Raw genomic sequence first — 13,463 nt, 5'->3', positions numbered from 1 at the left:
TAATTATATTCATTATATTATTTTAAAATTAATATATTAGGTCTACAAATAAGTTCTGATCCTTTTTTATAGAAAATTGATATTTATTTATAAAAAACCGAAGCACATGTCAGTCTTGAAAATAATCTCTATCATTTTCGCACACTTTTGTCATCTCTCGAGCAGCTGGCGAATCTGCTCGGAAGAACGATGGTGGTTTTGATTCATTAAATTGGATTATGGAATTTTCGATCTCTTCGGGTGTTTGAAAGTGCGTATCAACGAAATAGTGCTGTAGAAAACGAATGAGGAAATCTGTAGGACCCATATCTGGAGAATTAGCCGCATGATGGAGAATTTCCCAGCCCAAAATATAGATTAATTCTTTGGTTGCTATCGCCGAATGGCTCGTGCGTTATCATGCAGCAGTATCACCTGACGAGTTCCTTGGTTGGTATAGAGTCGTTTTCATTCGATTTTGTCAAACGCATCAATTTTTGTTGATAACGCTCAGACTTTACAGTTTCGCCAGGTTTTAGCAACTCAAAATATAGTACACCTTTCATATCCCACCAAATGCATAACAATACTTTTTTCGAGTGAATATTCGGTTTTGCAATTGATGTTAACAGTTCTCCGGGATAAACCCATGGTTTTTTTCTTTTAGGGTTCTAATATAGGATCCACTTCTCATTATCAGTTACGATTTTAAACAGAAAATCCTTCTGCTTAAATCTTGGCAACAACAGGCAAACTACTGTTATAGTCTCGCTTTGTTTTCTGAGCCGAACACATGTGAGACTCAACGACCAGCCTTCTGTATTCTTCCCAGCTTCTGCAATCGATGGGAAATCGCTTGTTGAGTGACACCCAGTTGTTCAGCAAGCTCCTTTCGTGTTTGACAAGGATTTTCTTGCAACAGCTGATTCAATTTCTCGTTTTCAACTTTTTTTGATGTTCCCGAACGATATTGATCGGAAAGATCGAAATTACCCATTCGAAATTTTTTGTACTACCTTTTGCACGTACTTTCAGACACCGCATTTTCTCCTAAAGCGGAACAAATAATTTTTTCCGCTTTGAGAACACTTTTTTTTTTAATGAAAATCGAACGGAATACAATGCCTCACGTGGTTTTCAGACGACATCCTTCTGCTTAAATCACATCGTGCTCACTTTTAAGGTTTGTAAGATTATCCTAATAAGAAATGATAATGGAATCGATATCGAATCGATGTTGATTCGACGTCAAAATCATTAAACCGACGTCGATTCGACATCGAGTTTATTGTCATTTCTCACTGGGATGTTGTCTTGCAAGGTTCCCATATGTAGTTTTTTTTTATCATAAAGGTTGGTACTGGAAATCCTCAAAGCAGCGGGAAAAAGATTTGAATTTATAGTAAAGTTACAGTTGATTAATTCGAAGAAATCAGAACTTATTTGTAGATCTAATATATTAGGGTATTTAAAAATATATTTGCGATGGAGAGAATACAAATGAGGAAACGAGATCATATTATGTAAATATATATGTATTATTTCGTTTTTAACATCCAAAATAAAAGATAAAAACATTTTATTATGAAATTTTGTTCGAAGAAAATTACACTATTGCTTCAAAGCAAATAATCTCTTAGACTAAAAGTCTCTACTGTTACTGCCTAATGTAGATCACGCATTACGGTTTCTACTGTGGTTGGCCAATTTGCTTACTGCTTACGTGTTTATTGCTTTACGTTTTTGTATCATAGGCTTTAATGCGTAGCCTACAATGGGAAGTAGCAATGAATTGAGTAGGCATAAAAATCGATCAATCGTAGTTGATTATTCTCCTCATAATCGACCATGATTGATTTCTACGTCCACTCCTTAATCCACTACTGCTACTGTTCATTGTAGACGACGCTTAAGGGCCATATCACACAAAAAACCTTAAGCAGTAAAACGTAAGCAATAAGGAAATCAACATATTGGATAGGTCCCGAAAATAATTGGCTAATTCGGTTACTACTTATATTTTACTGCTTAAGTTTTTTTGTGTGCCATAGCTCTAATTCGTCGATTATGCCGTACATGTCCTTCACAGTCACGTACGACTATCATGTTCCTATATGGTATATAGAGTTTCGATTATCATGTTTTTTTCTATTAAGGTGCAATTTCATGAAGTGAAGGAAAACTGGCTTTTTACCCCCACTTCACCACAATCAAAACGGCGTAAACAGGGCACTCAATTCTGTTGAATGTTGTTGACTAGTCTCTGTTCGTCTCTTTTTAGAGTTTTGAATGTCATGTTGTTTTTTCTATTACACCGGAATTCGTTTGAATATGCTTGTCAGACGTCACTTTCGTTTGCATACATGATAACAATCTCTTATCAGCAACACATGCTTGGAAGAATGAGAAACATACCTATGTTTTGTAAAATAATTATCTTTGTTATAAAGAAACATAATTGACAATAGGCTACACAAATGGCAAAACAGGTGTGTACTATTGTTTATTGATAATTTTTACCAAATAGATCGTTATTCGCCGGTATAAATATTGCTACGGCGTGACATAACATAAACATTTACAGTGCAAGCGGTAGCAGCGCAAGATTGCAATATGAAACTATCAGTGGTTTTCTTGGTCTTGATGATAGTAGTATGTGCAATGTCCCAGGAATCTGTAAGTCTTAATTTAAACATGATCGTTTATCAATAAATTTCTGAAAAGTAACGAAGTTCTACTCTTTGTGAAGGAATCCCTTTTTCGCTATATTCGCAGAGATAGCCGAAGAAGAACAACAACAATAAGAATAACCAACAACAACAACAACATCATCACCTAGAACGTTGCCATCATAGTTAGTCGATGCCATTACATAGCGGCGTAATAACCAGTGATAAATTGAACCTTATGCCTATCTAGTCATGAAATAGAAAAGTTGTATGTTACAGAACTGTTGTCTAATTTTTGGTCAGTTGTTAATCGGTAATGTAACGCTTCTCACTTCTCCTAGTATCTATACAAAAAATTAGTTAAAGCTAGGAATAAAAGATTAATTAGTAAGTAGTCTATCCTAGACCAGACAGCGGCTAAATAGCAAATAAAAATAAAATAAAACATTTATCTTCTTTATTGTCATTTTTTTTCTCCATCTAATCCCAAGACAGTTTTATAATTGAGGATTCTGTATCAGGAGTATCTAGAGTCTCTAGAACCTCTAGAGTCTAGATAGTTTTTACTAATTAGAATTTCTATGCACTTATTATTATTCTTATTACCTTTTCTTATTGTATTCTTCTTAAGAGATGAATGGATATTTTCTATTCCTAAAAATCTTGTGCACTATTTAATCACAATACGCAAAAATTTAAATTGTATCTGGAAAATTCTTTTACATCTAGTAGGACTTGAACCTGACTTGAAACTTTTGACTTTTTAATTGGTCATCTCACGGACCGCCACTGCTACATTATTAAGAGATACGTAGCACGGTTATATAATATTTTCTAAAAATACTATTTAATTATACAAAAGAAAGCACAATTTTATAAATTATATTTTTTCATACTCTTATTGTTTAATTAAAATTTTAATAAAAAAAGCTACATTTATTTTTACTATTTATATTATCACAAACTATAAAATTTCTCTTTTTTTCGCTTTAATAAGCTTTTTAAATAATATATTTATTAAAAATAATATCTACTTAATCAGTACCTACAACCTACACAATATGCTTTAACTAGCTCTGAAATACTTTTTAGATAATCTTTTTGTAATATAAATAATTATCTGTGTAATGAAATGGTGCAATATATGGGTATATATACCCAATGGGTATATAGTAGCTAGATATTTTAGATACTTTAAAGTTGAAGCTAACAGAATAGTCCCGTTTTATGTTATATGAAGTAAATATAATAACAAGAATTAAGAAAGTAAAAAGTTAATTTTGTGTTATAGTAGTTATAATTTATGTATTAATAAAAGTTACTATTAAATATTATAATATCTATCTAGAAAATGAGAATACAAAACAATATTTGCTAAAGCAAATTAAATGCGCCGATGTTTATCATTCACGTGTTTTTTTCTTTTTTTATTATCTTTACAATAATAACCGACGGTTAATTCACAGTAGAGAGTGTTAAAAACAGTTCAATGTATCACGTCTTTTCCTCTCTCTTCCTTTTTTCGAACATAACTATTTGCGCTACTGCGAGTTAACCGTTTGATTAGCTTAACTAGAGATTGATGAAGAAGGCTCTAAATAAGGTTATTAAGTTAACAATTTTTATAAAAGTGAAGAATTCAAATATGTCACATTACCAACAATTTACCGTTTGTTATTTACTGTTTTTGATCAGATTCTTTCATAATAAAAAAGTCTGTGTAGTGACTGTCTAATAATTAAAATGTAAAACTTACATTTTAGTATATTAGTCAATTGTACTAGGTAGACTTTTTTATAAAATAAAATGACAATTTGGATCCATTGACCAATTTAAAATTGCTAGTGACTGTGTAGCTAGATTATATATTTTATATACACCAGCGCTTTTTGTTACCATTTTGTTATGTAGTGATTAGATAGCAATTACATCACAAAAATTGATTATGAATATTAGCAATTAGTAACAAGTCAGAAAACGTATCTAATCTTGTATTAGCTCTTGAATCAAATCGACTCATTCATATCTACATGTAATATAAATAAAAAATTTAAATCACATTAATGTACGTGTTACACATTTTTTTGGTCACATATTATTAATTGATAGTACGCAAATGTTGGAATTGACAATAAAATCTGTTGTCTTTTTGACGCATGTTTTGTCATAATTGCTAACTGTTTGTACAATTTTTGTAATTTAGCTGCGTGCAATTTTTTATAATCTTAATTACACCATTGCTATCTATTTTTTAATTTCTGACGAACTGTTTTTAATCGTCAGACGTTTTTTATAAAGAAACTAAAAGAAATTTAAATGCAACGATGCTAAAACATATTTTGCTATTTCTATATGACGTTTTGTTTAGAGCTATTTTCTGCATTTGTAAAAAAAGTAAAACACAATATTAGCGTATCTACGATTATTCTATTGTACTTTGGCTAAAATTGAGAGCATATTTTGTTTCTTTGAAAACGTTTGAGAACGTGGGAATCACTTTGTGTTAAGAGGATGTTAATTATTTTTTATGAGGAATAAATAGAACGTTTTTATGATGAATAAATAGAACGTTTCTCTAGATTAAATAATTGATATAAAAACGCATGTTGTTAGTTCAAGAGAACTAGATTTTGTCTACTGTGTCTTGCATAATTCGTCTCTTGTGTAATTTCTATGTCAAATAGGATTCAATGTGTGTCCCACAATCAATAGAAATACACGCACTCTCATACTCATCTAATGAAGCTTTTCCGCGGTTGTTTAAAGACCGAGTCAACAGTCGATTCAATTTACATGCAAATAGCATTCATTTTAAAGATAGTATCTCATTGTCAATCGCTGGTAGTAGACGGATCTGACGCAAGCTGTGATATAACGTTAAACTAGTTGCACCGTAGCGATGAGAAAATGCGCGCTGCTTTTACAAATCATGATTTAATGTTGTATTTATGCATCAAGATTATATATGCAATCTCCTATATAATATTAATTAGGATATAATTATCCATTATGTTACTTTAAAATTGTTATACTTAAAATTATATTTGCGATAGAGAATACAAACGAGAAAACGGATTATGTAAGTAGATGTATTGTTTTATTTCTAACATCTAAAATAACATAAAAACATTTTATTATGAAATTTTTCGAAGAAAGTTACTCTATTGCTTCAAAGCAAATAATCTCTCAGATTAAAATCGGATCTTAATTAAATCATATCACAAGTTTCCATAATGCAATTTAAAAAAAAAATACTTTTTCAAAAAATCATAGACAGACATCTTTTATATAGCGCGTTTTCCATTTGAAATTTTTAACGAACGTTTAAAAATTTGGTTGAAATTATCGTTTTCTTCTGTCTATGATGCGATTTACAGAAACCGTCTATGTCACTTTGTTCACGCATTCAGGTTACCTACGCCCGCGTGCGCCGTTCGTTCTACGCATTGAAGTCGCCCTTGCCGTCGCGCCATTTGTTTTGTTTTCGCGCATCGAAGTTGTCCGCGCTGCAACTTCGTTTCACACAAAGTCATCGCGGCTATTGTATCGCGAAAAGCAGAGCCGACAGTATAAGGGCCATATGGCACACAAACACCTTAAGCAGTAAAACATAAGCAGTAAGGAAATCAACATGTCGAATGGGCTACTGATGCTTCCGTTATAATTTAACGGTCTCTAAAATGATTGGTTAATTCGCTTATACTGCTTACATCTTACTGCTTAAGCTTTTGTGTGCCTCTAATTTGTCGATTATGGCACATATTCTTCACAGTCACGCACGACGATTATTATTGCGTTGCTACATACGTATAGTACGTAGAGTTTTGATTATCATGTTTTTTCGATTAACACCGGAATTTATTTGAATATGTTTGTCGGACGTTATTTCCGCATGCATGATAACAATCTCTTATCAACAACGTATGCCTGAAAGACCGCGGGACATACCCATGTTTTGTAAAATAATTATTTTTGTAATAAAGGAACATAATTGACAATAGGCTACACAAATGACAAAAAAAGGCGTGTATTATTCATTGTCAATCCTTAACAAATAGATCGTTAATCACCAGGGCAGTATAAATATTGCTATGACGTGACGCTATGTAACATTTACAGTGCAACCAGTAGCAGCATAAGATTGCAATATGAGAATATCAGTGGTGTTCTTGGTCTTGATGATAGTAGTGTGTGCAATGTTCCAGGGATCTGTAAGTTTTAATTTAAATATAATCGTTTATTGATAAATTTCTGAAAAATAACAAAGTTGTACTCTGTGCGAAGGAATCCCATCCTTGTGGTAGGAACCGTAGACGAACCACAACAACAACAACAGCAGCATCATTGTCAGCACAGTTTTTAACCCAGGCACAAAATATTTTGGGATAAATTGAATCTTATGTCTGTTTAATTATGGAATAGAAAAGACACATAGCTGTTGTCTAGTTTTTTAGTCAATTGTTATCGGTAATGTAACGCTCACTTCATCTAGTAGCTATATAAAAAAATTATTTAAAGGTAGAGATAAAAATTGAAATTAGTAGTAGTCTACTGGACACAGCGAGTGCAAATAAATATCAAATAAAAAATAAAATAAAACATTTATCTTTTTAATACCATTTTTTTTCTCTGTTAAATATATATATCTCTAGATAGTTATTTATAAATTCGGAATTCTATATCAAGGATATCTAACTTCTAGATAGTTTTTATTAATTAGATTTTCTATATACGAGTACTTGTTATTTTTTTTATTCTTAAGAAATTCTCAAGAGTATTCTTCTTAAGAGATGAATGGGTCAATATTTTCTGTTCCCGAAAATCTGCTCTATTTGATCACAATGCACAATTTGAATTGTATCTGGAAAATTATTTTATATCTGGTAAAACTTGAACTTGAAACTCTTGATTTTTGAGTTGGTCATCTCACATATTGCGAAGCGCTACGAAGCGCATCGAAGTTGTCCGCACCGATGTGGCGTTCGTTCCACTCATCAAAGTTATGAGGCGATTGCATAGCGATAAGCAGAGGCCAAAATATAATTCGCCGATTATGACACGTATCCCTCATAGTCACGACGATGGTCACATTGCTACGTACATATAGATATAATACGTAGAGTTTTTAATTATCATGTTTTTTTCTGTTATACCCGAATTGAATATGCTCGTCGGACGTTCGCCTGCATACATGATAACAATCTCTTATCAGCGACACGTACTTAGAAAAATGCGGAATATATCCATGTTTTGTAAAATAATTATTTTTGTTATAAAGGAACATAATTAATAGTAGGCTACACGGATGGCAAAACAGATGTGTGTCATTTATCATTGTCAATCCTTAACAAATTCATTATTCGGTGCAGTATAAATATTGCTACTACGACGTAACGCGATGTAAACGTTCAGATCAAGCAGTAGCAGCGCAAGATTGCGATATGAGAATATCAGTGGTGTTCTTGGTCTTGATGATAGTAATGTGTGCCATGTTTCAGGGATCCGTAAGTTTCAATTTGAACACGACCGTTTATTGATAAATTTCTGAAGAATAACAAAATTCTATCTTGTGTGAAGGATTCCCATCCTTGTAGAGGCAATGGAAAACGCAACAGAAGAACAACAGCAAGAACAACAACAACAACAACGCAGAGTAATTTTCCAGGACCATTAGCGTAAATTGAACCTCATGCTTATTTAGTCATGAAATAGAAATGTTGTGTCTCACATAGCTGTTGTCTAGTTTTTTTTTTTAGTCAATTGTTAATCGGTGATATAACACTCACTTCTTCTAGTAGTTATACAAAAAAATTAGCTAAAGATATAGAGATAAAAAATTAAATGAGTAGTAGTCTATTCTAAACTAGACACAGCGAGTGCAAATAAATAATAAAATAAAAAATAAAATAAAACATTTATCTTTTTTATTGTCATTTTTTTTCTCTATCAAATTCCTAGACAGTTTTTTATAAACTCACGATTCTGTATCAGGGATATCTAATCTCTTGATAGTTTTTATTAACTAAACTTTCTATGTATTTATTATCTTTTTTTATTCTTCTTAAGAAATTCTTAAGGGTATTCTTCTTAAGAAATGAATGGGTCAATATTTTCTGTTCCGAAAAATTTTATGCATTACTTAATCACAATATCCAATTTAAATTGTATCTGGAAAATTATGTTATATCTGGTAAGACTTGAATCTGAAACTCTTGATGTTTGTGTTGATCATCTCACGTATTGCACCATGAAGCGCTCGAAATTATCCACGCCGATACGCAGATCGTTCTACGCATTGATGTCGCCCGCGCTGTTCGTTCTACGCATCAAAGTCATCGTGGCGATTGCATCGCGATAATCAGAGGCGAAAATATAATTCGCCGATTATGAAACGTATCCCTCACAGTCACGACGATTGTCACGTTGTTACATATACATATAATACGTAGAATTTTAATTATCATGTTTTTTTTCGTCTATTACATCGGAATTCGTTTGAATATACTTGTTGGACGTCACTTTCGTCTGCATACATGATAACAATCTCTTATCAGCGACAAGTGCTTAGAAGAATGCGGAATATATCCATGTATTGTAAAATAATTATTTTTGTTATAGAGGAACATAATTGATAATAGGCTACACAGTTGGTAAAACAGATGTGTAGCCTATTATTAATTATTTTTGTTATAGAGGAACATAATTGATAATAGGCTACACAGTTGGTAAAACAGATGTGTGCCATTTATCATTGTCGATCCTTAACAAATAGATCATTATTCGGCGCAGTATAAATATTGCTACTACGATGTGACGCGATGTAAACGTTCAGATCAAGCAGTAGCAGCGCAAGATTGCAATATGAGAATATCAGTGGTGTTCTTGGTCTTGATGATAGTAGTGTGTGCCATGTTTCAGGGATCCGTAAGTTTTAATTTGAACATAATCGTTTATCGATAAATTTCTGAAAAATAACGAAGTTGTACTCTGTGCGAAGGAATCCGGTCCTTGTAGAAACCGCGGCAGCCGTAGACGAACCAGAAGTACAACAGCAGCAACAACAGCAGCAGCAACAACAGCAGCAGCGATACAGGGAGGAATGAACCAAGATTAGAAGAAAGCGTACATTAACAATGATCTTTACCATGAGAGATAAATTGAATCCTCATGCTTATTTAGTCATGAAATAGAAATGTTGTGTCTTACATATAGTTGTTTAGTTTTTTGTTAATCAATTGTTAATCGGTAATATAATGCTTACTTCTTCTGTAATATATATATATAGTAGCTATATAAAAAAATTAGCTAAAGGTAGAGATAAAAAATTAAATGAGTAGTAGTCTATCCTAGACTAGACACAACGAATGCAAATAAATAGTAAATAAAAAATAAAATAAAACGTCTATCTTTTTTATTGTCATTTTTTTCTCTATCAAATTTCTATACAATTTTTTAAATTCAGGATTCTGTATTTAACCTCTAGATAATTTTTATTAATCAAATTTTTTATATACTTATTATCTTTTTATTCTTCTTAAGAGATGAATGAGTTAATATTTTCTGTTTCTAAAAATCTTCTGCTCTACTTAATCACAATACATAATTTGGATTACACCTACAAAATTATTTTATATCTGATAAGACTTGAAATTGAAACTCTTGACTTTTGAGTTGGTCATTTCACATATTGCGGAGCGCCACGAAGCGCATCAAAGTTGTCCGCGCCGATCTGCCGTTCGTTTCACGCATTGATGTCACCCGCGCCGTTTATTTTATACACATCAAAGTTGCAGCTTCGTTCCACGCATTAAAGTCATTGCGCGATAAGTAGAAACGAAAATATAATTTGCCTATTATGACACATATTCCTCAGAGTTACAACGATTGTCGCGTTGTTACATACGTATAATGACGCGGTTAGCGACGTAATGGAACGTCGAATGGTTCAGAATAAGCGGGCTAATTGTGTGCAAGTTTCACTTAGCGTGTCGACGCTCTCATCGACGATGCGTAAAAATTACGTTACGCTTCTCGGTCACCAAAAGGGAAATGTTGTTAAGTGTGCCAGCATCGAGATTAGCTCTTATCGTAAAGTAATTAACAACTTGCTTAATTTATGCATCTCAAAATTACCTTTATATTATCGATAGCTCGAGTTACGTAAGTGTCTTAACATACAGATATATTTGTCTACAGTAAATTTATGTATTGAGGCTAATTATATGATATAAAAATGTAAAAAATATGTAGACCATTTTAATATATTTACTAAGGACATATAAAAGTTACAAAATTAAAATGACTATTTTTATTCTTAACATCGATAAACAATCACATTTTGTAACAAAAAATCGTCTTCTTAATTTTTATGACGTCCAAATAAAATCATTTTGACTTTCTCTTGACTTAGTGTGTTCCTTAGGCACTCAATCTTTCCTAAGAATATTTATGATCCAAAAAAATTTGTTAACTAAATAATAAAAATATCGAGAAAATATTTTATATTTAGAAGTTTCTTGTATATGATAATTATTGCTTAAATATGTAAAACACTGTCTGATTTTATAACGGTGAAATATCCCGGAAGCATAATCGTAAACTTATCGGACAATTAGATGCATGCTTAGGTATATAATTGAGAACGATTGTATAAAGTAAACCTGTCTAAACTGAGCATAATCATATGAAACAACCGTTAGCGGTTGATAAAATTACACCCGCTGTATGCTGAAAACGCATTATTAGATTCGATAATTAACCGTTTACGACCTTTGCGAAGGTATATGGCAAACATACCGGTAGGTAAAGAAAAATTCACAATGAATCATTTATGGGCGTTTCGACAAACACTTTGAATGTCAGATTACTAAGATCAAATCGTACTTGATACGAAATATCATTGTCCCAGAATAACAGCAACTGAATGACGTGCAAACTACATTTACAGTTAATTTCTCAGTACAATTCATGAAAAATTCATCTTAATTTGATTTCTGGCCGGGTGGCCATTATCTTAATTGATCTTCGATAACTAGGACAAACGTCACGTAGATTTTGTTTTTGATATTGTTGCTATGTAATTGATATCATTTGTGGGTGTGCAAATGATCGGTAACCTTATACTTACGGTAATAAAAATTTGAAATTATCCATAACGAATTATTGAGACGAAGCGAAGAATAAATACTTTCAACATTAAATAATTGTTTTGATGAATAAAATCAAAAGGATTAAGAGTATCTATTTTTATTAATAAAAAAATTGTTTTAAATTCGTACAACATATGAAAATAAAAATTAATTAAAACAATTTAAAAAATACTTATTATTTAACATTGAACTGAATGCATAAAAAAATTGATAATTATTTAATAACTATAAATATTAAAATAATAGATAAATAATAGTCTGTATTATATAATTCTATTTAATATCTCGGCCAATTTTTATAAATATGAAACTCAAAATAATTACTGTAGTAAAAACTAAACATCTATAAAGAACGCTGGTATCTTATGTTTTTTAGTATCAAAAATATCTAGTTCCGGCTGAGGAACATTTGCCTTACTTCTGTCTATATGAGCCAATGAATGCACATATTTGCTGGTCAACTTCGCAGCTCGACGCCAATTAGAGCGAGAGATTTCTCGGAGAGTTAGCACGATGTCGGCGTAAACGGCGTCGTCTGCGAACGTATTTAGATCGTGGTGAACCTAACCCAGAGGGGCCTCCCAGTCCAGATTTATTATTCAGCGGAACGTAGGCAGATCACCCACCACCGTAGCCGCCGGACCCCGACTTCCCACGCATCTCTCATTCGCCAATACCTATTTAGTCCCATCGGGGGTTGCCTCGGGTTAGATTGGCTCGCAACGCGAGTTCGGACCCGTTGCGCCATTAAAACGCGACGGCGAGTTAGAATGTAAGCAATGCGCCCGCGCGTTCGCTCGCTAGTCGCTAGTTCTCCTATAGGCGAGGCGTTGAGCACGTCTATCTAGGCTCTTCTGGGTACATTGAAAATCTAGTTTGTTGATATGATTTTCGTACTAAACTTTTGTTGTTTTCCAAAATAATAAAAAAATCTTAAGTCTGCCAATTTTTTACCTAATTATTTTGAAAAATTATTTTTCTCTCCTCTCCCAATCTTACATTTAAGACACGTAATCTTTCAATAGAAATAATTAATTTTTAAATATAAATAGATACAGGCGACTATAAAGATACTGACTTTTTGCGTCTATAATTTATGTTTATTATAAGTAAAAATATATAAGGAAAGAGAATGCTAGAAAATTTTATCTTTTAATTCAATCTTTGTGCTAACTAAATTTTATTTTAGATCTAATTTTCATATCTATTAGAAAAATTCATTATCCAAGAAGAAGAAAAATTTACAACGGTATTGATATTCAGCGAAAGCTTTGTTTATCAGTTTGAATTTGATTATAAACAACCTAATATAATAAAATAATATATTTAACGTGTTTCCGAGCGTGTGACAAGTTTCTCTCCAGATACCTGATAAACATACGCCATGTATGTGAGTACATACCGCTAGATATGCTCGACAAGGATCGAAAGGCGCTAACTTAGCAGGTTAACCCACACGATCGGCCGATCGCGTCATCTTCTTATATCTTCGATGACGTCACGCGTCCGCGTCGCGGCAGACGGGTTAAGGACCTCGGAATCAGCTCGCAGACCGTTCTGCTCTCGATTAATCCGGCACGAGAATTAATTTCACGTTGACGTGGCACGCGAGGCCCTCCTTTCGGCGAAAATGGGCCGCGCAAACTTACCTACTTTCGCTTCGTGG

The 13,463-nt window shown here is 32.6% G+C and overlaps 1 long non-coding RNA gene across 1 annotated transcript; it reads left to right on the top strand.

Moving 5' to 3' along the window:
* The first annotated feature begins 2,568 nt into the window (after positions 1–2,568).
* On the top strand, positions 2,569–3,083 carry LOC108762662 (uncharacterized). The gene is made up of 2 exons (XR_001940180.1): positions 2,569–2,655; positions 2,729–3,083. It is a non-coding gene; the product is annotated as an uncharacterized LOC108762662 (long non-coding RNA).
* Positions 3,084–13,463: the final 10,380 nt, after the last annotated feature.

This window comes from Trachymyrmex cornetzi, unplaced genomic scaffold (genome assembly GCF_001594075.2).
Source record: "Trachymyrmex cornetzi isolate Tcor2-1 unplaced genomic scaffold, Tcor1.1 scaffold11, whole genome shotgun sequence".
NCBI classification, from domain to species: domain Eukaryota; kingdom Metazoa; phylum Arthropoda; class Insecta; order Hymenoptera; family Formicidae; genus Trachymyrmex; species Trachymyrmex cornetzi.
The sequence above is the reverse complement of the archived record's forward strand: the minus strand, read 5'-3'. Positions and strand labels throughout refer to the sequence as shown.